This window comes from Myotis lucifugus, unplaced genomic scaffold, assembly GCF_000147115.1.
Source record: "Myotis lucifugus unplaced genomic scaffold, Myoluc2.0 scaffold_81, whole genome shotgun sequence".
NCBI lineage: Eukaryota > Metazoa > Chordata > Mammalia > Chiroptera > Vespertilionidae > Myotis > Myotis lucifugus.
Genome location: NW_005871129.1, coordinates 1,872,158 through 1,899,064, shown reverse-complemented (window position 1 = coordinate 1,899,064; position 26,907 = coordinate 1,872,158). Strand labels below are relative to the sequence as shown.

At 38.3% G+C, this 26,907-nt stretch overlaps 1 pseudogene; it reads left to right on the top strand.

Annotated features, from left to right (window-relative positions):
- Nucleotides 1-5,423: 5,423 nt before the first annotated feature.
- On the top strand, nucleotides 5,424-5,653 carry LOC102423087 (annotated as a pseudogene).
- The last annotated feature ends 21,254 nt before the right edge of the window (nucleotides 5,654-26,907 follow it).

The window sequence follows — 26,907 nt, the reverse complement described above, 5'->3', positions numbered from 1 at the left end:
GAAGTTCATTGCAAATATTTATATGTTGACAAGCACCAACTGTCCTATAATAATTTGAGCTTATAATATGCAAAAAGCATTAATATTAACAATACTGTACATTTAATATATTTTAGAGAGCAATTACTGGTAGGAAAACATGTGAATTATACTTTTGAAACAAATAACAATATCAAATGGCAACAAAACTTTTTGGTGAAAGTTCTTAGTATTTTACAAGATTGAAAAATGAATCCCCAAAATGGTTTGCTGAAGCAAAAATATTTCTAAGTCAAATAAGATACATTAAACTCAAAGGAAACTCAATTATCAGGAAATAAAGTATTTTGTGGTCTATTTAAAAATTTTTTTTGTAATCTTGGTATTTAGATTTGCTTAGATTTTTCTCTTGTCATCTTGATCCTATATAATAAAAGGCTACTATGCAAATAGACCAAATGGTGGAATGACCAGTCACTATGACACGCACTGACCACCAGGGGGCAAATGCTCAACACAGGAGCTGCCCCCTTGTGGTCAGTATGCTCCCACAGGGAGAGTGCTGCTCAGCCAGAAGCCAGGCTCACGGCTGGCGAGCACAGCGGTGGTGGCGGGAGCCTCTCCCACCTCTGCAGCAGCACTAAGGATGTCCAACTGATGATATAGGCCCGCTCCCCACGGGGAGCAAGCCTATGCCATCAGTTGAACATCCACCGAGGGCTCCCAGACTGTGAGAGGGCACAGGCCAGGCTGAGGGACCCTCCTCGAGTGCATGAATTTCGTGCACTGGGTCTCTAATATTATTATGGCCTGGTGCATAAAATTTGTGCATTCGGTGGGGGTTGGGGAGGGGTGTCCCTCAGCCCAGCCTGCACCCTCTTGCAGTCTGGGAGCCCTCAGGGATGTTGGGCTTAAACTGGCAGTCAGACATCCCTCTGGCAACCCGGGGTGCTGCATGCACCAATGACCATACTTTTCATACAGGTGAAAGGCATCTTGCTGCTGTATGGGCAGCTATATTTTTTTTGCCTTGATTATAAAAAGTAGTACATAACATGATCCTTCTGAGGAAATAGTATCATTTTCCTCATCTTATGGGTAGAAAAACTGAAGCAGAGAGAAGTTAAGTAATTGGCTTTATCACACAGTTATAAGTGTCAGAGTCAGGGCTGACCAAAAAATGTGCAAGCCAGAGTCCATGCAAGTCATCACTGCATCATCCTGTTTTTTCAGTGTTAGAGTAGCCTTGCCAGGTTTTAATTTTTAAATGTAAGAGACTGTTCCCAATATATAGGGTAGGGTCCCTAGGTCTGGCTGACAATCAGGGCCATCTGCAGGTGACTGGTGGGTGGGGCAACTGGGGGGCCCCTGCTGACACCTGCCTTGACTGGCGGCCTGGCACTGCCCACTGGTCATCCCCACCCCACCCCTGATCGCTGCCGCCTGTCGCCTCTGGTGGTCAGTGTGTGTCAGAGTGACCAGTTGTTTCACCAGTTGTTCCACTGGTCGTTCTACCGTTCCGCTGTTCTTTCCACCATTCATTCCACTGTTCAGTCGATTTGCATATTAGGGTTTTATTATATAGGATATAGTATTAACATATAGAATAAAATACTCAATATTTTATGAAGTATGAATAACCCAATTGTTTTATTTATGAATTACAAATGTTCATTGCTGAGGTAGTTATTGCACAAAACTCTTAAGTGCTGTAGTACGTACCCATGTTTCTTAAGAAAGCCTAGGCCAGTGCTGACTTCTAATTTATTTTGTGCCCTATATCACTTCTAAAACCTCTATTTTTGTCTTCAAAGGAAGAGCATATCTTGTTGGGAGAAATTCATATTATCACTGTCATCTAATGATATTTATAAAACAAGGCTATTCCCTTTATTCAAATCCTCAGATTCCTATAATCAGAGTAGGCAAATCCAATTGCCAGTAAATGGGTTAACCTTACAGACTATTTTTAATTGGTCTTAATTCTTAACTGGTGAGCTATAAAAATACTCAAAAGAGCTTTTAAATGACAACCACACTTACTTCTCGACAAAAGAAGGATTACAACAGAATTTGACATTCTATGAAATATTCATCAGTAAAGTAGCCTCTTTGCTACTAAAAACAAAAAAATAAGCTAAGGCTTGAATTTTATAGTTTAACTACAGAAATGCATTTCAAATACATTTGAAATGCTTACCTTTAATTCTTTCTTCATTCTCTGAAACTCTAGAGAAAACCCTGTGTGAGTTATGAAGAAAAGACCACTAAAATCACAAATTGATCTGAAGTTCAGCAGCCAAGAAGTCCTTCTAATACTTTCTAATTTCAAGGTGCCCTTGAGTCTTCCACATTTTAAAAGGACAGACATATGGAATGCTTGACAAATCAATAAATTTTTCTATAAAATTATTTTAGAAGCAATTCCTATTCTTTATATTTTGAGAAACAATGATATCTAATAGGTGATAAGACATATGGAAACAAATTCAATAAAACAACTGGAACTGAATGAATTCTTATTAGATATATAAATCTTCTGTTCTTTTATTAAGTCCTGCAATGAATTATTAAATTTTGCTTGACTTGAGAAATATTGCTGAATTGTAATAAAAAAGATGGATGGGTTTTAATCCAGTTTTTATAATGATCCAATGGGTTGATTGCAGCATTTGACTTAGGGAATGTAGAGATATAATAAAAAAAGATTTATTTTTAAATTACAATTTTTGAAAGTTATAAGTTTCTTCAGTTCATTTAATTGTCACTAGCCACTGGGTTTTCTCTTTAATATCTTTCTACAAATGATCAATTTTTTAATTTCTATGAATTATAAGGAATACATTTATTTTAAAAATTCTCCAAAAACTTTCAAAATTGAAATCAGGTAAGAACATTGCATTCTTGCTGTAAACACAATCATAAAAAAATACTGCTGTGTTTCTTATAATTAGATTTACAAGCTATTTTTTACTAGACTATATATTATCCTCTCTATTTGGTCACAGAGTAAAACATTTCTTCATTTAAAGCCAAAATTAATTGTGCTTTTCATAAGGCTCTCATTTATTTTACATCATTGACACAGTGTAGTGTGTATGTGTATGTGTGTCCCTGCAAAACACAGTCACATTTCTAACTCTGTTCTGGAAATAGTAAAGGGCTGCAGTATACCCCAGTGGGAGGAAGGGCACTGCTCTGTGCAGACTGTTTTCCGTTGATTACCCAAATCACTCATGTTCCAGATTCCATTTAGAAGAATCTCCTCTCCTCCCTAGTAGCTTATTAACTCAATGATGTTGACTGAACTGGAACTGTCATCCCTCTCCTTCATTCATTCAACAAATAGTACAAGCTGGGAGCCTCTTCCATGCCAAGCCCACTGTGGGTCTTGCAGCTAGGGAAGTGAACAAAGCAGACCCCCTTCCCCTCCTAGATCTTGGGGTGTGGGCGGTTATAACACATGGCAGTTAAGAAAGGCTTCTCTGATAATGTGACTTCAGTGGAGACATAAAAAGTGAAGTTTTGAAATATTTGGAGGAATATGCTTGGCTTATTCAAGAAAAGCGCAGAGGTTAGTGTAGCCAAAATGAAGTGAAGTAGGTGACAGTAATAGAAGAAAAATAATCAGATTACATATGTATTTATAGGCCATTAAGAAGACTTTGGTCTTTCCTCAGAGTGATATAGTAATATCACTGAAATGGTATTGAACAGTAGAGTGTTACATTTGATTCATGTTTCTAAGGATCATTCTCAGTGCTATTTAGAAAATAGATTTTACCAGTGAATGGTGAATAATGGGACCAAGTTAGGATACTACTGCAATATTCCGGGTTGCTAGAAATGAAGGTAGTAAGACATAGCTGAATCTCAGGTATATTTTGAAACTTTGTTGATTTATTAAAGGTAGCATATGAAAGAAAGAAAGATGTCTCAAGAAAGAAAGTTGTCTCAAAGGTTACACCAACTTGGAACCTGAACTGGAATAATGGAGTCGCCATGTATTGAGATGGGGAGACTGTGGAAAGAGCAAGTTTGGGAAGGGTATTGAGAGTTTGTGTTTGGACAAGCTAAATTTGAGATGCCTGCTAGACTGCCAAGTAATTTCAAAGAGGCATTAGGTTAAAAATTCTGAAATACAAGGAAGAGGTCTCAGCTAAAAGTGTACATTTGTAATCACTAGAGTACAGATGCTTTTTTAAAGACAAGAGACTAATGAAATCATCCAGACAGCGAAGACATGAAAACCACATCGAAGTTTGCAGTTGGTGAATAAAAGGGGGTAAGCAGTACTTTTGTGAAGAAGCTTCAAGAGAAAATTAATTTCTTGGATAAAATAATGGATCAAGTTATGGGCACCTCAGTTTGAATTCCCTTGAAAGCAGAGCCTGAGAAAAGCATCAGGTGGGAGTGGTTTACTTGGGAGGTGATCAGGGAGCCGGAATGAGGGAGTGGCGAGAATGATCCAGGGAAAGATCAACCCAAAGGGCATTATTAATCTGGTTATCACTGTGGGGAACCGGGGCTTCTCTTCACCAGCTCTCATTCTCCGCTGGCGGAGGATTGCTCCCTGGACACTGACACCACTCTCCCCCACCCCCTGCCACTTCCCAGGCTGCACCTGTAGGTGGGACCCTATGGCTTCCTGGAAGGTCCTGAACAAGAACAACAACAAAAGCAGGAAAAAATCTAAATTTTTCCTCAAGGGGGATAGTTCCAGGATAAGTCTAACCTTGCACAGCGCTGTCCACCACAACTGCAGATGAAATCAGAAGTGGCCATAGGAATCGGACATGGCAATAGGACATGCGGTAAAAATAAATTGTCAGAACATCTGATTCAAAGTAGTCAACTTAAGTATTTACCCCACAGCTACAGAGATGGATTTATGGTTAGATACATGATCCAAGTTGAGCCAGAGATTTTCTCTCATTTTGTTGTACTTTAGCTGGTAGGGAAACCTTCTTTACTTTCTGGTTGTGGGTTTATGAGGATGTAAAGCCATTCTCCTAATATATGAGGAATACTATTGCAGTGGGAAAATATCAATAAGAAAAGAAGCAAATATGAGTGTCAAGTCCTTAAAGTGTACCTGTCTGGTGATCTGTTAGCTGAGGGTTTCTGAGCTGCCCTTATCCTGATGCTTCTTCCTAATGCCTGTTTCCTTTAGTCTCTGACCTACTCTGGAGTTCTTATAATAATCATCATTTATGATTAACAGATAAAGCTCTGTTTCTGTGTTCAACAATTAAGAGAATTCTAGGCCCTGGCCAGGTATCTCAGTTGGTTAGAGCATCTTCCCGATATGCCAAGGTTGTGGGTTCGGTACCCGGTCAGGGAACATACAAGAATCAAGCAATGAGGTTCTTGGAAAAGGCACTTGACACAAAGTCCCAGCCGCCAGCAGCTGCAGCTGCTGCAGTTCTGTCGTCAGCTTCACGATGTTTCTGAGGGTCAAAAATGTGCTAAGTTGTCTCCCAGTTCGAAGCATTCAGCAAATAATGGCAAGGCAGATCCCCCAGAAATGGACACCTGATTTCCATGACACGTATGGTGATGCTGTATTAGCTAGGGAGCCACTTTCTGTGTTGCTACATGGACATAGATAGCAACACATATTGGAACAGAATGGAACCTGCCCGCTACTGGCAGAGTCACCCCAAAGGAATGATCCCAGCTGGTGTAATAATGAATTGCTTCAAAACCAACTCATAATTGATGCCAAGTGAAAGCACAATGTACCCATTAAAATATGGCATGATTGGAGAAATAAAGTACATTCAAAACAGTCACACAAAAAAGAATCAAGCAGTGAATGCATAAATAAGTGGAACAACAAATCAATCTCTCCCATCTTTTCTCTCTAAAATAAATAAACAAATAAAAAACAATTCAGAGTGTTCTACCCTTCTATAAAGACTACTGTAATGCGTTCATTTACATTTTTTGTACTGTCATTTTTATCTTTAGTCTAATTTTCTTAGCTACTCATTCTTAATTAGTATTAATGCTATATTTCAATGATTTGCATAAACCACTTTAATTTACTTGCCAATTAAATTATGTTATGAGTGAATTATATAGAATCAACTGTTTTCTTTATGATAATAACTTTAAATTAAGAGAAAGCACCACATGCACAAAGGGTTGCTGGTTAGTTTCCTGGTCCAGGCACATACCCAGGATGCAGGATCGATACCTGGTAGGGGATGTGAAGGAGGCAGCTATGTTCTGGTCCCACATTGATGTTTCTTTTTCTATCTCCCTCTCCCTTTCTCTTTCTCTAAAAATCAATAAAAGCGTTTTTTTTTAAAGAAGATAAAGCACCACAAGTAAAACTCACATGTCTTATTATAAATACGATGTTTTATTATATATATTATATAAATTCAACATCATGTAGATCATAAGGCAGGTCTCTTCTTGAATGCACACAATGTTTATTTAGTGGTTGGATGATAAAAAACAACAGCTCATAACGTAGACCTGCATAATGTTGAAGCTCCAAGTACTAGAAAACAAGCACAGAATAGGAAACTTGATCCTGCAATGAGAAAAATATTTTTCCCATGGATAACTTATCTGTGTGGTTGAATAAGCAAATTATTTCAATGTAATGCCTTTTTTATAGTTATCCAAACCAGAGTTATGAGACAGTTTTAATCCTAGATTCAGAGAAGTTAATTTTGTTTAATATTTTTAGGGGAGGGCACTTATTTACTCCAGGTGACTCTTGATTGATTTAAAAAATGTGCCTCCTACTGGATGATATTGACGTAGGGACTCTGGAACATAGCAGATAAGAGTGTAGGTTCTGCACTGTATTTTGCATACTCACAGCTGTAAACCTACTTTTGCCCTATCTGTATGTATGTGTAAAATCAAAGGATAATTAAAATTTCCAATTATTTACATTTTGTTATAAAATTTAAATGACCCTTAGTTTGTAGAAATGTGAAATTGAAAATCTCAAAGACCTTTCTATTATGTTCTTTATATGCAATTATTTATTTTAATATTTTTAAAATTTTATTAAATGTTGTACTTAATTATTTTAAAAGTGGAACAAAACAAAGCAAAAGAAGATTCATCATATCGTCTACTTTTAAGTAAAGGATTTTCTTCATCAATTAAAATATCCTTTGACCAGATATATGCAATTGGATTTACCCATGACAGGTACACCCACTGCATGACATGGTCTTTACTAATATATTTGTAGAATGCTCTATTACAAATTGTATAAAGGTCCAAATTCACAAAAAGAGATGCCTATGATATAATTTTTATTTAATTATACCATACTGTGGTTCTCCATCCTTTATTGTAATAAGTAAGAAATAAAACTATGAATGCAACAACAACAAAAAGAGTGTAGGTTCGGGCATCGGGCTGCCTGGATCGGTAGCCCGCCTCCCTCACTTTGGGCAAGCTCCTGTCCTCAGCAGTACTTACCTTATGGGAATGTGTATTTAATGAGATAACACATGAAAAATAGTGCCTGGAATATAGCAAGTGGACAATGTGTTTGCCATTATGTCTTAATAGTGGTGATTAATGATAATGGTAATCAAAAACATTTTAATTATTCTATAACACACTGGGCTCTGGTCATTTATTCACAAGAATTTTGGCAAGATTCACTATTTCTTAAATTCTATGCTTTTTCTCTCTCTTGATTTACTCCCTTATTATGCTACATATTTTCTAGTAACTTATTCAGAAACCATGTATGTGGTCCATCTTGTTGGGAGTTGTTATGTCTAAAATGAGTTTAATCTAATCTCTTACTTCAGTAGTTGTTTTCTGGTTTTAAATCCCTCTATCTGTATGTTTTTCTGATGTATTGAAATCCCTGTACCAGGGTTCCACATTGTTCACTGAGACTATTCACTCTGGTTCCAACTTACCTCCCTTGTAACTAACTTTTCTGATGAGAAATGAAGTGGGTCCATGAGCTACCTCACTTGTCACTGTTTAAAGCCTAGAACAGAGAAGGAAAGCAAGGAGACATATTCAGTGACCCTGTTTTCTGGCTCCTATCCCACAACCGACACATGGCATGAATAGAGGGTTTGAAAGAAGTGGATCACACCTTTGCTATAGGCTTAACACCTCCCAGGCCTGGAAGTTTCGGATGAGTGATTTAAATTGCTGCTCTTCTATTTCTTGAAATATTAAAATGCACCTGAGAAAGTGAAGCTGTGTGTCAGCTCAGAGCCTACCATTCTGGGAGGGATTACAGACTGAAGAAAAGACTCATTCTAAGTATAGCACAGATGTCATAATCCTTGCTATTTTCTGTTTAGGATACTCCTTTATAATAAATTAGTATTTTTTAAAGAGAATCAAGGCTCTTCTAGCTGTGAATCTAATGAAATGCTGCTATAGGTTGGGATTTATTTACTATAAAATTGCCTGTCTCCTGTTCAGGGAGGAAATATTTCTGTTGTTATAGTGTAGTACATACACTAGATCTTTCTATGACATTGTTCTCAGATAGGTAAAATCTAGGGATGGTGGGGCTACTTTTAAAAGTCATGTAAAAAGCAGGAACAGTTCCTCAGCCTTTCAAAATGTCTTTGACATTCTTTGCTCACCTACTACAGAACAGTCTACAAGGCGACAACAAAGATATTTGAGGACTATCGATATGCTGGCGGAAAAAATATCAACAGTTCTGGAACTTTAAAGACTATTTTTGTTCAAATTCCCTGGAAGAGAAAAGATCGGCAATTGGTTAAATTTGACTGTAGTTCAAAATAGGTGCAGTAGTATCACTGGGAGAAAATATTGGAATAATGATCAGGAACATGTCTTTTGGGTTTTGTTTGTTTGTTTGTTTTAATGAGATATAATTTACATGTTACACTGTATAATTTGCAGGGCTGAGGAAACTTTTTTCTGCCAAGGGCCATTTTGATATTTATAACATCATTCGTGGGCCACACAAAATTATCAACTTAACATTTAGCCTGCTATATTTGGTCAAACATTTAGTTAACTCACCCCTAATGCCTTGGGAGGGCCAGGCCAAATGATTTCTTGGGCCTTATACAGGCTGTGAGCCGGACAGTCCCACGCCTGGTTAAGGTGTACAACATGTTGATTTGATACATTTATATATTGCAATATGATTATCACCATAGCTTTAGCTAATACCTCTATCGTGTAACATAATTATTTCATTGTGTGGTGATAACATTTAAGATCTAGTCTCTTAGTAATTTCAAAGTATATAATACAGTATTATTTCTTATAATCATTATGCTGTGCATTAAATCTCTACAACATTTTTTTTCTCTTTACATGTTTATGACTTGCATCTCCCCAATTGCCCCCTCCCCTGGCCCCCAGCCCTGGTATCACCATTCCAGTCTCTGTCTCTTACATTCCACATATAAGTAACATCATACAATATTTATCTTTCTCTATCTGATTTATTTCACTTACCATAAGCCCTCTAGTTCCACCCACGTTGTTACAAATAGCAGGATTTGCTTTTTTCTTGTGGCTGAATAATATTCATATATGTATATCTCACATCATCTTTATCCATTCATTCTTAGGTGAGTACAAGTCTGTTTTAGTTAGTATCCCTGTTAAGTATTTCATAAAACTTTCAAGAAAAGTAAACTTCTGGTAAAGTGAGCAAATTTTTTTTAAGGTGTTGATGGCAAACTTGCCCTTCAAAAGTTTGGAGTGTATCATAAATTTGACTTATCTGACATGTGTGGTACAATATTTAAATAGAAAATATGGTAATATATATTTTCCAAAAACTAATGCTTTCAATAATTAATTCAAACTTTGATACTAAGATTACATGAAGAACTAAAAGTAAATCTATGATGAGAGAGTTTTATTAAGACAGTAGTATAATTACACATAAAAATAAAAGCAGTGTAAAAAAGATCTTATACCATGTGTCATAAAAAATATTTTTATTGATTTCAGAGAGGAAGGGAGAAGAAGAGACATCAATGATGAGAGAGAATCATTGATTGGCTGCCTCTTGCAGATCCCCCACTGGGGATAGAGCCCGCAACCCAGGCATATGCCCTGGCCAGAAATCAAACTATGACCTCCTGGTTCATAGGTCGACACTCAACTACTGAGCCACACAAGCCAGGCCCATGTGTCATAATTTATATGTTAAAAACAATTTATCAAAATGCACTTATAGCAGCTGAATGAAAATACATAATATTTTAAATGAATCAGTTGAATGGTTATACATTATGATATTCTAATAAAACATACAATCCTATATAATAAAGAGCTAATATGCAAGTGGTGGTCACGCCCTCACACCCTCATGCCCTCGCACCCTTGCGCCGGGGCCAGGAGACCTGAGGCTGGGTTGGGGAACCTGAGGCCAGGCCAGGGGACCTGAGGCCGTGCCCCCTGCCCCCTGGGGTTTAATAGGGGACCTGAGGCTGCACCCCCCACCTGGCGGGGCTTGATTGGGGATCTGATGCTGCACCCCCTGCTGGTGGGGCTTGACAGGGGACCTGAGGCTGCGTCCTCCACCTGGTGCCGGGCCAGGGAACCTGAGGCTGTGCTCCCCCGCTCTGCGGGGCTTGACAGGGGTGGGGCTGGCCGGGTCTGGGTCTTGAACGATTTTGAGGCTTGTGCGGGTGGGCAGGGACTTGACTCTGGGTCCCCTGGCGTGCTCCAGACTGACAGGAGGGAGATTTTCATATACATTTTTACTAATTTTCTTTCATCTCTGACACTTCTGTTATAGAGAAAAGGCAAATAGCAATATTAAAATATTTTCTCTATTTAATTCCCTTTTAATATGCACGAATTTTGTGCACTGGGCCACTAGTAAAATGTAATGAAAACAAATATTAAAGGAAAACAAGAAAATATGTTACAAATATAACAATCTACCCATTATTCAAATGTAAAAAGTATATACAAATATATTAGTACTAGAGGCCCGGTGCATGAAATTCATGCACTGGTGTGTGTAGGGGGATCCTTCAGCCAAGCCTGTGCCCTCTTGCAGTCTGGGACCCCTCACTCCTTACCACCCACCTGCTTGCTGCTCCTTACTGCTTGGCTTGCTGCCGCTTAGTGCTGCTGCAGAGGTGAGAGAGGCTCTTGCCACCATCACTGTGCTCACCAGCTGTGAGCCCAGCTTCTGGCTGAGTGGCACTCCTCCTGTGGGAGCACACTGACCATCAGGGGGCAGCTCCTGTGTTGAGTATCTGCCCCCTGGTGGTCAGTGTGCATCATAGCGACCGGTTGTTCTGGTCGTTCCACCATAACGGTTACTTAGGCTTTTATTATATAAACTAGGGGCCCAGTGCACAAATTTATGCACCTTGAAAGGAACTGTGGGCCATGAGACTGCAGTGGGCACAGGGGCAGGTCTTGGCCCATCCTCCATGCCCATGCCTGGCCCCTCCCACTGCAGCCCCCGGTCCCCTGTCTGCCCGCAACCCTGCTTTTGCCACTGACGCTCCCACACACTGACAGCACCGGCCCCACTTGCATCTGCTGATGGTGTAGAGCGATTGGGGCTGCTGCCAGCAGCGGGTGCAAGCAGGGCCGGCACTGTCAGCAGGTGCAAGCTGTGGCTGCTGCCCTGATCACCCCTCAGGAGCAGGGGGAGGTTGAGAAGCCCTCAGAGGCTATTGGGGCCAGCAGCCACCACTCGCACCGCTGACGGTGCCAAGTGATCAGGACTGGCACTGGGCGCTGGCAGTGGGTGTGAGCACCGGCAGGATCACGGCATGCGGGAACAAAGAATTTTCAGTAACCACCAGAGGCTCACCCCAATGACGATGGCTGGTGCCCCACCTTGATCTGGCGCCTCTGCTCACCTGTTTCACCATCTCACTGTGGCCGATGCCCACCATGTTCAGCTCTCTGCTGCCTGCTGCCAACACCTACCATGTTCCACGCACACCCCCTGGTGGTCAGTGCATGTCATAGCAACTCGGTTGTTCCATCATTCAGTCTATTTGCATATTAGGGTTTTATATATATAGATAATGGATAAGTTATATTTGAAAAGTAGAAAAAGAAGTGTTCAGTTGGAATGTACTGATTATTGTTAGGTATTTGCATACCTGACTCTACAAATATTTTGTAACTTTCCTTAGTCAGAGTTTATATTATATTAGTATTTTATCCCCCAAATTAATAGTATGTTGTGTCATGCTAGGTGTCACACTCATTGAATTGCTAAATGACAATTTCAAATTATAACGGACACTCATACCCTTATTAGTAATTCAAAACATTCAAATATATTTGAATATGTATTCAAAATATACATCTATATATGTATATCACTGTTTACAATTAGGTAAATTTCTTTCAAACAATCAAAAGTTACTCTGATGTATTTAAATAAAAGATTGTTTGTATATTAAAAGAAATATATGTATATTCAAAGCAAAAGTTGCTGACACAGGCTCAGCTAAGGCAGAGAGAAATGCAGCTCTGGGGATCTAGATGCCTAAACTAAAATATAGCATGATCTTACCAGAGACTGCATCCATCAGGTTGAATCAATTGAAGTCATTTTTAGTCCTTAAGTCAATGTTTACTATTTAGGAAAGGGCCAGTGTAGGTCTGTCCACTCAAACAGTGTGGACTTAGGGTAGGAGAAGACTGACTGCAAAACATTTGACTGTTACTGGAACAATGAGAAGGATACCAGATAGCCAACGCAATAAAGGTCAAGTACAGATAGGAAAATAATGAAAGTCAAACATATCATTTAGTGTTGTGATATGGAAGAATAGGTATATTTGTATGTTGATATTAAATTGCCTCCATCTTTTAGGAGAGCAAATTTGTTGTTTGTAATATGAGCTATAAAATCACTCCTATATTTCACCAATAAAGTGCTACATGGGAAATGCACTCCAAGGAATTTATCCCCCACGTCCTCTGTCCCTTATTTTATTGAATTCCTAGAAGTGATATTTATCATTTTGAATATTTAAAAATCCCACTCAAATAACCAATTACAAGATATGGTTAAGTAAGTTATGTATACTTTACATAATGTGAAATAACTGTTTAAACAATGAAAGCCTCTGAAGAGAAAACACTATAATTTTTTTTCCATTTTCTTCTTTTCAACAATTATTTGTTTGTTTGTTTCAGTTATATGAGTAATACAAGGTAGTCTATTTCCAGTATGGCTTAATAAGCTTCTCACAGATCCAAACTTCCTATATAATAAAAGCCTAATATGCTAAGTGGCCGGTCATCCAGTCGTCCATTCAACCAACCAAAGCATAATATGCTAATGATATACTAAGGCCACTCAACTGCTCACTATGACGTGCACTGACCACCAGGGGGAAGATGCTCTGACCAGTAGGTTAGCTTGCTGCTGGGGTCCGGCTGATCGAGACTGAGCGAGATGGGCCAGACTTGCCCTGGAGCCCTCCCGCCTGTCACACCATGCATGTGAGGTATAGTTCCAGGAACCTACCTAGATTAAAACAAACACAAAATACACCGAGGCTATGCCTACCACAAGGGAGAGTGAGTCTTATGAGTTGAGTTAGACCAAGTTACTATCTGCTAAAAGAGAAAACATACACAATATTCTTCAAGATTAAGATAATTTCCAATGATACTTGATTTACAAAGGAACTAGAAAAGATAATTCACTCTGAAGAGAAACAATCAATGGAGCCAAATGTGAGATGACTCAAATGTTGAGATTAAGAAACAAGGATTTTAAAGCAGTTCTTATAACTATGCTCAAGGGACGATATATTCACAGGAATGACAAGACAGGAAATAGCAGAGAAATTGAAATTAAATAATAAGACTAAATACAAATTTTAGAAATAAAACATATAAATAACATGTGTTTCTTTTTTAGTATTTAAAATGGCAATTTGTACCCTCTTCACACCCCTATTCTCATGGAATGACAAATAATAATAATAATAATTAAAAGTTCTGTGCTGCTGCTGAAATCAGGACCCAAGACTTTCAGAAAGATCTATAAATTTCTGTAATATATGATGCAGAAGAGTCAGGTTGAAAAAAAATACCACTAATGATGTCATACCTGAAAAAGAATGACTACCAGAGAAATATGTAAATAATTTCCTGTAATTTTATCCCAAACTAAGGTAGCAGTTGTTGAGAGTAAGGGCTTTGGGTGGGGAGCTCTGTGAAAATGGGGAGGGACAAACCAAAGAATATTGGGTGACCTCAAAGTGCACCTCAGGGGCTGCTCATCCTCAGATTTTACTGAGCATTCAAAAGGTAAAGTGAGGGGTAGATATCACAGGCTCCTGAGAGTGCTAGTATGAAACTGAGAGGAGGTAGAATCCCTAACTAATTTTGTCTGTGAAAACATTCAGGAGAAAGCCAATACAGTGATCAGCTTTTAGTATAGTCCCACAAGTCACAGATACTGTAGCTCTTGCTGAATGCAATCACTAAGAAACCATAACAGAGGCTATACGTGCAAGCAGGTTTGGGGGAAGGGGGTGTGAGGAGCAGAAAGAAAACGAATTACTTTAGGAAATTCCTCAGCCCTTGTCTGCCAGAGGGCCTGGCTGCAGCATTGTATCCTCAGTTTGACTTGTTAAGGAAAGGACATTGATGAATTGAGTTTTAACAGTAAACAGGTCTCATTTGCCACTCCCTAAAGATTGCTGAGATGGTCTTGAAGCCCACTAAGATGAAGGGATTAGGAAAACAACAACAAAACACCTCATTGACACAGATGACAGTATGGTGGTTACCAGAGAGAGAGGTGGGTGGAGGGAGGTAAGAGGGTGAAGAGGAGTTAAGTGGTGACAGAAGGAGACTTGATTTGGGGTGGTGAGCACATAATACGATATACAGAGGATGTATTATAAATTATATACTTGAAACCTGTATAATTTTATTAACTAATGTCACCCCCATAAATTAAAAAAAAAGAAAACAGAAAGGAAAGAAAATCAATGAAATAGTGATCTACACAATTGGTCAGGGAGTGCAAAGAAGCTATCAATATGCCACTATGACCCAGTTTTCTTAGACAGAGGTATGCGTAATAATGGCCTCAGACATTTTCTCAAAATATACTGGACCGTGGGCTTGTCTGGGCTTTCTCATTCTGATTCAGGATGTACTAGTTGGGTCCAGTCATGTGCATTTTAAGAAAAAATATCTCTGGATGTGATTATGAAGCACAATGTATTTGAAAGCTACGGCTATAAGTGAACATTTGCAAACATAAGCAGATAATGGAAAGTCATCAGACTCATGAAGAAAAATGGAAATTCAAAAGAGAAAGAAAAACTAAAGTTAGCCAGCACAGAAATTCATCTCGGAGAAAGTGTATTGATGCAGAATGCAAAAGAAACTTTCATATGCATTCTGTGTGTTTCAAGATTTCATCAAATTAAACAATCCAGAATAGGCTATAATGAAAAATAAACTCTGGGAGCATTTTTTTTAACAAAAACTGTGTAGGAAATTCTGGTATTATAGCTAAAAACAGTGCGATAGAGAAAAGATTTTAAGATAGAAAAAAAATATATAGAAAAAACGGTCAAGTCAGAAAAATTGGCTGCTCTAAGACATTTGAAAGGTTGAGGGGTAGAAAATGAGAGAGTTAAGACAATTATGCAATAGTCCAAGAAGAGATGTTTTTGAACACATGTAAGCAGTAGGGAGGAAGCACTTGGATGAGTGATAAATGTGAGAGGAAGTCGTGGTTAATTGTTGGTTATGGAAAGTGAGGACAGAGAGGAAACAAGCATTTAGGACCAAGTGCTGAAATACAAAGGCGAGGAAGAATGGCATGTCTGCTGGATGAAACAGTTTATTTTGGAAACATTGAGTTTGTGATCCCAATTAGATATTCAAGTGAAATGTCAAGTAAATTGTCTCAATTTCAGTGGCAATGTCTGGCTTGTGGATTTAAATTTGGGAACTATCACCACCTAAAGTCATGAATAGACACCTGTTCCTACAATCGCTATGCTAGTGTGTAGCACATTCCTTATATCCTCCTATGGTTAAGAAAGTCTCCTTGGCAAATATATATATGTAGCTGTGTATTTTTGATGAAGTTAAGGTGCCAGATCTGAGAATTTTATTATTGGGCTCTAGTACATTGACTTACTACATATATTGCCCTGACCACGTGTATTTGTTTAAGAGAAAAGGAATTAATTTCGAAGAGAAGACCTTTTTTTAAATCCTTACTCAAGGATATGTTCCCATTTATTTTTAGAGAGAGTGGGAGAGGGAAAGACAGAGAGAAACACATCAAGTGTTTGACTCCTGCACGCACCCTGACTAGAGATAGTGCCAAGGAGGAGCCTGCAACCGAGGTACGTGTCCTTGACCAGAATCAAACCCGGGACCCTTCAGTCCACAGGCCAATGCTCTATCCACTGAGCCAAACCGGCTAGGGCAACATTTAAAAAAATATTTGTTATTGATGTTAGAGAGAGGAAGAGAGAGGGAGAGAGCGAGAAGGCATTTGTAAGCCTACTTATGACACTTAAAAATATATTACTCTACTATCACAGAATTAACAACAATAACTCCCTATAAACTATTTTCTGACATTTATCTGAATACTCATGTATATTTTATTTTATTACAATAAAATAAACAGGCACTGGGGAACTTTTAATCTTACATTCTATCTATGTTTGAAAGACATGGTGAGGTAATAACATTACAGTTATGATGGCTTCCTGCTTTACACTCAATAAAATCTATTCCGGAGAGCAAAGCCCTTAGATAGGTTCATCTGTAGTCTCCTTCATGGTTTTGAAGGTCATCTTCCAACATGGCTTTCCCAATGTCCCGTTGGCTCTCTATCTGGCCAGCACCCAGTTCCTTATCTCCTGCTGACGTCGCTCAGCAGTCTGACACCGTATTTCAAGTGCTGTTGTCATTATTTTTTAAATTATAGACTTTAGATTAGTTTCTTAATATGGTTTCACTACATTTCTGCAGGTCTGTATATTAATCCTAGCCCACAGAAAACAGTGACATATTTAGGTATTGGTTTTAAATATCTTCAGAAAAAGAAGGTTAATATTCAAGACAAAGTCAAAACTCATGTAATCTTTAGTTCATAGACTTATCATATATTTAAGCAAGAATACCAACACCTCCCTAAGACATGTTTTACCTGATGTTTGTAGAAATATGCCATAATTTGTGAAGAATTTTAAACTAGCTTATCTCCACTGTTTTGAGTCATCTCGTTCACTTCACATCTACAAACCAAAACATTCATTCTAAATAGCATGAATCTTCTAATAGGCTTCTGTTCCATTGTTAAACACATCAGAGATTAGTTTCAAAGAAGAACTTCTTATTCTATTTTTATTTAACCTGAGAAAAGAGAATCCTATTACTGACGGATTGTTACTGTAGCAAATTTGGCAAATAGTCCTTCCTACAGAAGGATTTTAAAATTCATGAATGTAATTTTAGTCATAAGGTTTAAAGGACTTTGCTCCTGTTGATTCAGAAAATAAGATAGACATAAATATAAATCAGATTATCATGAAAAGCTTTCTGAATTAGTTACATATATTTTTTAAATAATAAAATATAGCTATGGCTAAGTCTCAATTGACAGGCACAAGTTTCTCCATTACATTAAACTGTTAATGGACATAGAATGCATTATTCAATTACAAACAATGAAGGATAATCTTTTAAACTGTAATAAATATAATTTATATTTTGTGGGTTGTTGTTTTTTAATGTAAAAATATTGTACTGTATGCTGTTCCAAGCCTGAACATTTCTTGATTCTCTACAGAGCTCAATGTGCCTGCTGCATGGACTAGTTATGTGGTTTATCCTGCAGTGTTCTTTACTGAGTGATCTCAAGTGTCTCTAGCTATATTAAGTTTTCACCCTCTGATGGTATAGTCATCAATAACTACAACTCATTGATTTTATCACCTTTTCACTTCCCTCCTAAGCCAGTTTAGATTCCATGGTCAATTACTATAATAGGTCCCTTACACATCTTGACTCTCTTGTCTTGCTCTCACTTGGCCACAATCACTTGGCAAAACATAATCTGTGGTACCTACAATTCCTAAGCTGAAAACACACACACACACACACACACACACACACACACACGCAGCCATGCTGATTATTTGCACTTTAATTCGAGGGCAATAACTTCAAAGAGGCTCTAGGCCGCCCAGCAAACATACTGTATAGTGCTGTCCAATACTCTTCCATTCTCATAGACAACTATCAACTTTCTGTTCTGTTTTTAAACTATTCACACCTCCCCACCCCATTCTGATAATCCTCCAACTATTTCGAGAATATAGCATAATCAACAGAGAATATTCTAAACTCCCACCATCATGGCTACCAAATTACCAGTGAAGGAGAACAGAATATGCCATTCCAAAATGTATCACTCTGGCATGTGGATTATTGTGAGCTGAAGGCAATCAAGACCCAGCACACTCAGAAAAGGCTTTTACCTCTCCCTTAACTACCTACCAGAATTTAGATAGAAGCCTGTACTAGAAAGAGAGATATTACAGTGATAACTTTTTATCTGAAAGACCTATCTGAATGGCAGGACAAATGTTTAATTATCAAACATCAGCTTTTCCTATCCTCCTGTGAATTACCCTCACCCTGTTAATAGTGGGGAAAGCTCCTCGTTCCCACCTGTTGCTGGTGGGAATGGGCTGCTTCTGGATTCTCAAGAAAAAGACTTTTTTCTGAGACTAACACAGGAGAATGAGTGATTTTTATTTGCATGGAAACAAATCCCTGAGTTTCCAAGGTCCCACTTCCCTTCATCCCCCCAGGAGAAAGTGTAGCTGGGGCTTCAGCAGGACTAGACTCAGAGTCAATGTGCAGAGCTTCCTTTCCATGCCCACATAGTCCAACGCAGCATCAGGCTAGCTTCAGTCCATCAGTCCATTGCGTGTCGGGTCCACATGGCCACAGGCCACACGGGCAAATGCAAGAAAGCCAAGAGCCAAGAGCCACAAGAGAGCAAAATCTTTGTTCAGGGGATTATATAGTCCCAAATTTTAATGGGCTTGGATTGGCTCCACCCATTTTGGCCAATCTATGGTGTCCCAGGCTCGATTGACAGACAAGTGCCTTCTCTAGTCACCCCAACTTCACTGTAGATGTACTATCTCCCCTTTTTTTGACCCCTCACACAAGTGTTTTGCAGGAAATGGACAGATGGTTCTCTGGAGAGTGCAAAGTTGCAGCTTCCTGGTGAAGCTGCCCAAATAACATATCTATAATGTCTGCCTTCCCCCTCTGCTTCTTTCCCATCTATAATAATAAAAGCATAATATGCTAATTAGACCAGACAGCTGAATGATCTTCTGGACATCATTCTGGACGTCCTTCCAGGTGATCAGGCAGGCACGCCGAGGTGGTTAGGCAGGCTAGCGGTTAGAAGTCAGCAGTCCAGGATTGTGAGAGGGATGTCCGACTGCCGAGGGGTTCTGGATTGTGAGAGAGTGCAGGCCGGGCTGAGGGATCCCCCCCCGCAACCCATACACGATTTTCATGCACCACGCCTTTAGTTATTAATAACTAGCTAATTACCACAGCGTCACCCCCACACTTTTGAAACCACAGACCCCTATCTAATTTCTTAGCAAAGGATGGCTTATAAGCCTCAATTGTTGGACTTGACCTTGAGTCTCATATCTCTGGGGCTTCTGTTTGTAAAAAATTAAATTTGTTTTTCATCTGTTAAACTGTCTTTTGTTGATTTAATTATTAGGTTAGCCAAAGAACCCAGAAGAGAAAAATGAAAAGTGTTCCTACATAAACCTCTGCACCCTTTCCTTCTTTATCGTGGGTGAATTAGTGTTGTCTTTATGTAACACAGCTCCTCACTAGCCTCTTCACTAGCCAAGGACATTGTTCAGCAATGCCCATCTCCTCTTCACTGGATCATTTTCATCAGCATCCACATATCTTGTACTTTAACTTATCTTACAAAGTCTATTTTCCATTTAACTACAGTTCCACATCTGTGTTCCTATTTCACTGTCTTGAATTTTTGTGTCTCTTCTCTTCAACTTACACCAGTTAGGCTTTCATCCTCAGGACTCCACAGAATTTGTTGTTTTGGATGTCACCAATATCTTCCATATTGATAAATCCAAAGGTCATTTCCAAGTCTTTGTCTGACTAGACCTCATCAGCGTTTGACACAGATAACCAATCTACTCCCTAAAATATTTTCTTCGTTTCCTATATAGAACAGACACTTTCATGTGTTTTTTTTTATTTTATTTCATGAACAACTTCTTCACAATCTCCTCTACTGTTTTCTCCTTATCTCCCCAATCATTTTCTTTGTTATACTTCAGGGCTTAGACTTTGAATTTCTTCTCTTTGAATCTTTAATGAATATAGAGAAAGTGGTTGGTTGGTTTTAGTCCTATGACGTAAATGTTACAGGTGGGAAGGAGAACTAGAACAGGGGGGGCTAGCTATAGTTATAAGAAATACTAATCATGCTCTGTTAAATGTGATTGTTTGGTTATGGTTAAAGTAAGCACATTCTGACCTGGCCCCGGGACTGGGAGTTAATCTTGAAATGAGGTCCAATCTCTTACCGGAGAACTGCCTATCATCATAGAAAGATTAGCAACTTTGTTGCCGAAACAATGGAGTCCTGGACATGCTCGCATTGCCTGTAATCTTTAACCATTTTAATCTCTGTCTTCTACCCAGTATAAGCAGCTGACTTACAGCAGATTTTGGTGGATGACCTGCTGCTCTTCCCTGTTGCTGGCAATATTGGAAAATAAAATGCTTACGTAAGATTCAACCCTGTCTCTACTTAATTGGCTCAAGTAGTGACAGGCAGCCTGGAACCATTTGTTGTCTGGTTTCATAAATACTGGTTTACAGTGAAGACTCCAAAAAGTATAGCTCCAAACCAGACGTCTCCTCTGAATTTCAGACTTGTATGGTTATCTGACTGATTAGCATAAGAACTAGAAAGTACAAAACCCATCTCCTACATAGAACACCAAAACCTCAATTCTTGATATTGCCTCCTCTGCTTGTTCCTCCTCAAGTTTTCTCCATGTAATTAAATCTTTTCTTTCAGATGCTCAGTCATAAAACTTTACTGCCTCCGTTCTCTCACTTCATACATCTTATCTATTAGCAAAGCCTGTAGCTGTTATAAACACATATGAAAACTAAAAAGAAGAGGATTCATTCTTCCTGTTGAAAATAAGGAAGGAGCTTCCCACCCTTTTCTTAGATCTTTACTTTAGAAAAGCAGTAATTTTAAGTACTTTCCATAAAATGTATATATACATTGAAAATTATTTAGTTCTATTTTTATTTTTATGACCCAGGCATTCCTTTCTTAAGGACTCAGGAACCATTTCTTTGAAATGTAAACATTCCTGTAGGAGAGTGGGAGCCTGACTGACTTCAGTGACACAGTTACAGGACGAAAGAGGTCCATTGGCCTGCATGCATCAAAGCCCAATAAGACAGGAACAGGAGCTGGCAGCAAAGAAAGAAAGGGTTTATTTTTAGGAAGTGGCCTTCACACCGGTGGCTTAATGCTCAAAGACCTGGCTCCTTGATGGCTTCCAGGGATGGATTATATAGGGGGAAATCACTTATTATGGAGACTAAGGAAGTTAGTGTGGTGATCAAGGTTGTGGTCTCTACTGGGGTCATCAGACTTGAGGCTTTGTTCCTAAGATTATTTGAAGCTGATCAGACCCTCATTGTCCTGAAGGCTTAATGACGGAGGGAGTGGATGTGCAAGGTAGAAGGAGGTGGGTGAGTCAGGATGCTGGAAGAGGCTAGTCTGAATCAAAAGGGAAAAAAAGAGAGAAAAGATCATATTAAAGAAATGAAGTTTCTATGCAGTTACAATTTGCTTCAAGTTGCAAAACTGATTCCTGTCATAAAGTCTTAAGTATCTTGTTTCCCTTAGCATCCCGCTGCTTAGTTGACACCAATGGTTGCCTCAATTACTGGGTAAATCTAGAATGAGGCAGATATGGCAAGTAGTGTGGTCAAGTCCTCTTGCTTGAGGACTGTTATTGTTTGTCTTGAGAACTGTGAGTCTGGGTTGTATTGGCCTTTCTATATAACAGAGTAAGTTTTCTTTTTGTCTGCAGTCTCTTGCAGATTACTTATGATGTGCACCACATTCTAATTTAATGTTTTTTTTCAATAATAAAACTGTGTTTTTTCTCAAAACTACCTTTGTGGAGAGAATTTTTGGGTTGGGGGAAAATTTTGTTTTTAATTTTACTTTCCCCTAAGTCTATCTTCCATGCAAACCCAGAATCTACAATTTCTCACAATCCTAACTTCTACCCTCTGGTCCAGGCCACTTGCTCATCCCATTAGAATTATTAATATAGTTACCTAATTAGCCTCCCCTTTTAGTCTTTGCCTCCTAAAATGTTATTGTAACATTATAACTAGATCCATCTTTTAAATCATAGAGATCACATTGTTTCCCTTCTCCCACATCAATTTTTTATACAAAATTATTGTAATCTATAGGAAAAATTTTAAAAAATACAATGTGTATAAAATTAGCCTATTAACTTTTGCAACATTATATTATTTCTTAGCATAGCATGCATATATATATGAGTAGAATATACATAGCTACTTATACTCTATATTTTACCATATATAGAAAAAATGTATTTCTGAACTACTTTAAAGTATAATGCAACCATCATCATTATTCATTCCTAAATATTTCAGCATGAATCAATTAAGAACAAGGACACTCTTCTATATAAACATAATACCATCATCACACATGTTAACCTAAATTTAAAAGCCCAAATGAGAGGTAACAAGCTTTATTTGGGATTAAATAATTGCATTTCAGTGACCACAGTTTCAGGCAGAAACCCAAATAGTCCCCTGATTAGAGGGTAAAGCAAGGGGCTTTTTTGAGAAAGGGAAAGGAATATTTTCATGAGAAGAATTTATATTGGTGCTGTAAAGTTGTTACTCTTTGACTATACATGATTCGTTACTGATTCTACTTTCAGAGAGTCAATACTCATTAGCCCCGTGGTCAGAACACCTACTGTTCTAGTTCTGGCCCAGTTCAAATGCCTGCCCAGGTCAAACAGTTCCTCTGGAGTGGCAGCCCCAACTTCATTTTCAAAATGGCTCCTCTTATAGCAACTGGCACACAACCAAGTTGTACTAACATTGATACAATTGTATCGCCTAATAGTCTATTTTCAAATTGCTCCAAAAGTTCTTCATATATTTTTAATCTAGGATGTAATAGAAGATAATACATTGCATTTGAATGCAGAGTGTCTTTGGTATAAAGAATGGGGCCCTTCATTTTATTTTAATATTCTAGTTTTTAGAATAAAATATTCCTTAATCTAGAATTGCCTGATTATTTCCTATGGTTAAATTTAGGCTGAACAATTTGGAAAAAATTCTAAATAAGTAAGAAGTAAGTATTTATTTAGAATGACTAAAATAAAACCTAGATGTGATAAAAAATTGCATTTTTAATAAAAGTTATCAACATTTTAATTATTATTATGGCAGTTATTACTTAGTATGGACTAATTCAATATTAGCAATTTCATTTACTTTTCCCAACAAACTTATTACATGTATTATTGTATTATTCCCATTTTATAGATGAGAACATTGTGACCCAGAGAAGTTAACTAACTTACCTAAGGTCTTACATTTAGAAATTGATGAAACTAGAAATAAAATACAATTCTTTAGACTGTAATGTCAAGTTTTAAACACTGCTACCTTAATCCTTCCAAAACACCAATTTTTCAAACTCTACTGTATTTTCAATCTTCTCCTTAAACACTCCTTTTATCTCTCTATTTGGACTCAAACACATCTATCATCACTAAAATATATGGGTAGCCTTCCAGAGTGGAGACTTCTGATTTTCCCCAAGTTGTGATATTTAAGATCATTTTCCTAGTTCCCCCTTGCCAGATTTAAATTGTCGGTCCTCTGTATTCTGTAGCTTTGAAGCTCTCTCTTACCTCTGACTTGCCTATAGTGTTTTCTTCATAGTTATTGAGTATTGTGGCCCTAACTCACAATGATTTTAGCCATTCAAAATGCCATAATTATAAAAATATGTAGCTTAGTATGCCCTACATTACATTTATCCAGTACTTAGTCTAGCAAATAAGTTATATAACTGTCATAGATGATGTCTTAACAACTTTATGAAGCAGGTATAATTATTATTAAAATTTTGTAAATGAAAGAACTGAAACAATAATAACACATTTGGCCATAATTACAGAAATGAAAAGACCCCAAGTGGGGTCTTGCTTCATTGCTTACACTCTACTCCTCTAGCAGGACAATGGAAAAGAGTAACAACCTTTGCGAGATAGTGAGTCCATTAGGCAGAGTTTTCTTCCACAGGAGAATGTGGTTGATTCTCTCTGTCTTGGGGAAAGTGTTCAACACCCTGGGAGGATAACCAGAATCTTCTGATAAAAACAAGTTATATAACTTTATGACAGTTAATGAGACCTTGAGGGCAACTAGGGGAAAGTATATGTATGATAAAAGAAATAGATGATAATTTTAAAGGAGTGACTGCCACTTCAAACTGTCCTTAGCTTGCTAGCCTTGCTGCTAGTGAGCCTTCACATAACAGCGGTAAATCAATTTTGATTAACAATAATTTCCATGGTTCTTCTCTTCACTCAAAAAGAGGATGAATTTCTTTCTTCACTCAGTCTAAGTGCTATCTCATTTCCTGCTTCAGAATAACTGAAAATGGAAATGTCCATTTCTTTTAGAAAAACATGAAATGTAAACCTGCTTAACATACTCTCAAAATGAGATAATGTGACCCTCATAGCTCAATAAAAATCAATTACAATATTCCATAGTACAATTCCAAAATCTGCGTTATTCAATCGTAATTTACACAATGTTAAAACACCAAAAAAAGAAAGTATACATCACTAATAAAAAAAATAAAACAAAACAAAAAACAGAACTCTATCAGTCCAGTGCAGATAACAATAATCCCAGTCCAATTCAGCTTTTTGTCACATCCTGTCCATCAGTTGATATGGAAAGAATATTAAGCCATGATGTGCCTTTCCCCGCTCAGTTTTGCAACTTTCTGAAAGCAAATGCCTTGAAAAATAAAAGGGGTTATACTTTGAACTGGCTTGTCTTTTCTCCTTAAAATTTGTATCCTAGATGTTTACCTAGATAATCACTGATATCAGAATTTTAGAGGCAGCAACTACTTGAGAATTAGTCAAACCATTTTTCATGTATAAAAATGTCTTTCTACATCCTATATAATAAAGAAGTAATATGCAAATTGACTGTCACTCCCTTGCATAAGGTGGCTGCCCCCCATGTGGTCACAAGATGGCCAGCAGAGGAGGGCAGTTGGGGGGGACCAGGCCAGCAGGGGGGGTAGTTGTGGGCAGCCAGACCTGCAGGGGAGGGCAGTTAGGGGAGACCAGGCCAGCAGGGGAGGGCAGTGGAGGGGGTGACCAGCCCGGCAGGGGAGGGCAGTTGGGTGCAATTGGGCTGGCAGGGGAGGGCAGTTGGGGGTGACCAGGCCGTCAGAGGAGGGCAGTTAGGGGTGATCGGGCCAGCAGGGGAGGGCAGTTGGGGGCGATTGGGCCGGCAGGGGAGCAGTTAGGCGTCGATCAGGCTGGCAGGGGAGTGGTTAGGGGTGATCAAGCTGGCAGGCAGACATAGTTAGGGGCAATCAGGCAGGCAGGCAGGCGAGTGGTTGGGAGCCAGCAGTCCTGGATTGTGAGAGGGATGTCCCACAGGGGTCAGGCCTAAACTGGCAGTCAGACATCCCCTAAAGATCAAAGGAATTTATAGGAACAGAAGTCAGGCTGTAGTTTTCCAGCTCCTGCTCTAGACTGATATGTGCATTCCTTTGATCGATCAGCCATTTTCTACATATTTATTGAGAAAATGTTTTATGCTAATAATTATTCTAGACATTGAAGTTAAAAAACCAAAGAGAGCAAACAACTTTTTTCAGTAAAATTCAGAGTTGGTGACAATAAATTTGTAACTTAGTATGAAGTAATTAATACTAATAAATTAACAATTGAATATATAGTGTTTTGGGTAAGGATATGCATCAGGAAGCAATATAAAGTAGAATAAGTTTATAGGATTTGAAGAAGTCAAGGAAGGGCTGGCTAGTTAAAAACAACAACAACAAACAGCACCAAAAACGTCTCTCTGGTGAGATAACTTTTGAGCATAGAACTGAATCATAGGAGGATACAGGCACCATGTTGACATTTGGAAATTTAGAGAGAAGTCCTGTATGGCTCCTCCATTTGTCTTTCCCCCACCTCCTTCACATTAATTAGCTCTTTTAATCTCTGATTTAAATGTGTCCTGTGCCCTGATATCTGTGCATGGCTTTCATTTGATTTAATTTTTATTACCTATTTCAACTGCCCTCGAACACCTTGGTAAGGTGTGGGGTCACTTGCCTGATGCAGAAGCCTATTGGAATATTTTATTCCTAATATTTATGAACCAAAGTGGCAGCATTGCATTTTTGTTTCTGAGCCAGAGAAAACTTTGACAAAACAAAACCTCTATCCAGATGGAACTCCCATCTTATTTTCTTATTAAACAGAACATAATCACTAAATGTATTTTAAAAGCCCATATGTAAGGTTCACTAAATTCCTAACCAATCAAGACAGCAATTATACACAGTACTTTAAAAAAGAAAATGCTCTGAAGTAATTTTATAATTTCACTATATAGGCTTAAATTTTGTATTCTCACAAATTATATGATTGACAAACTCCATAAGAAGAAGGAATTCCTACACTTTATTAATCCATTTATTAAAAATATTTTTTGGTACTTTCTATATGCCAGGCATGACACAAGTTGGTAAGTGCATCC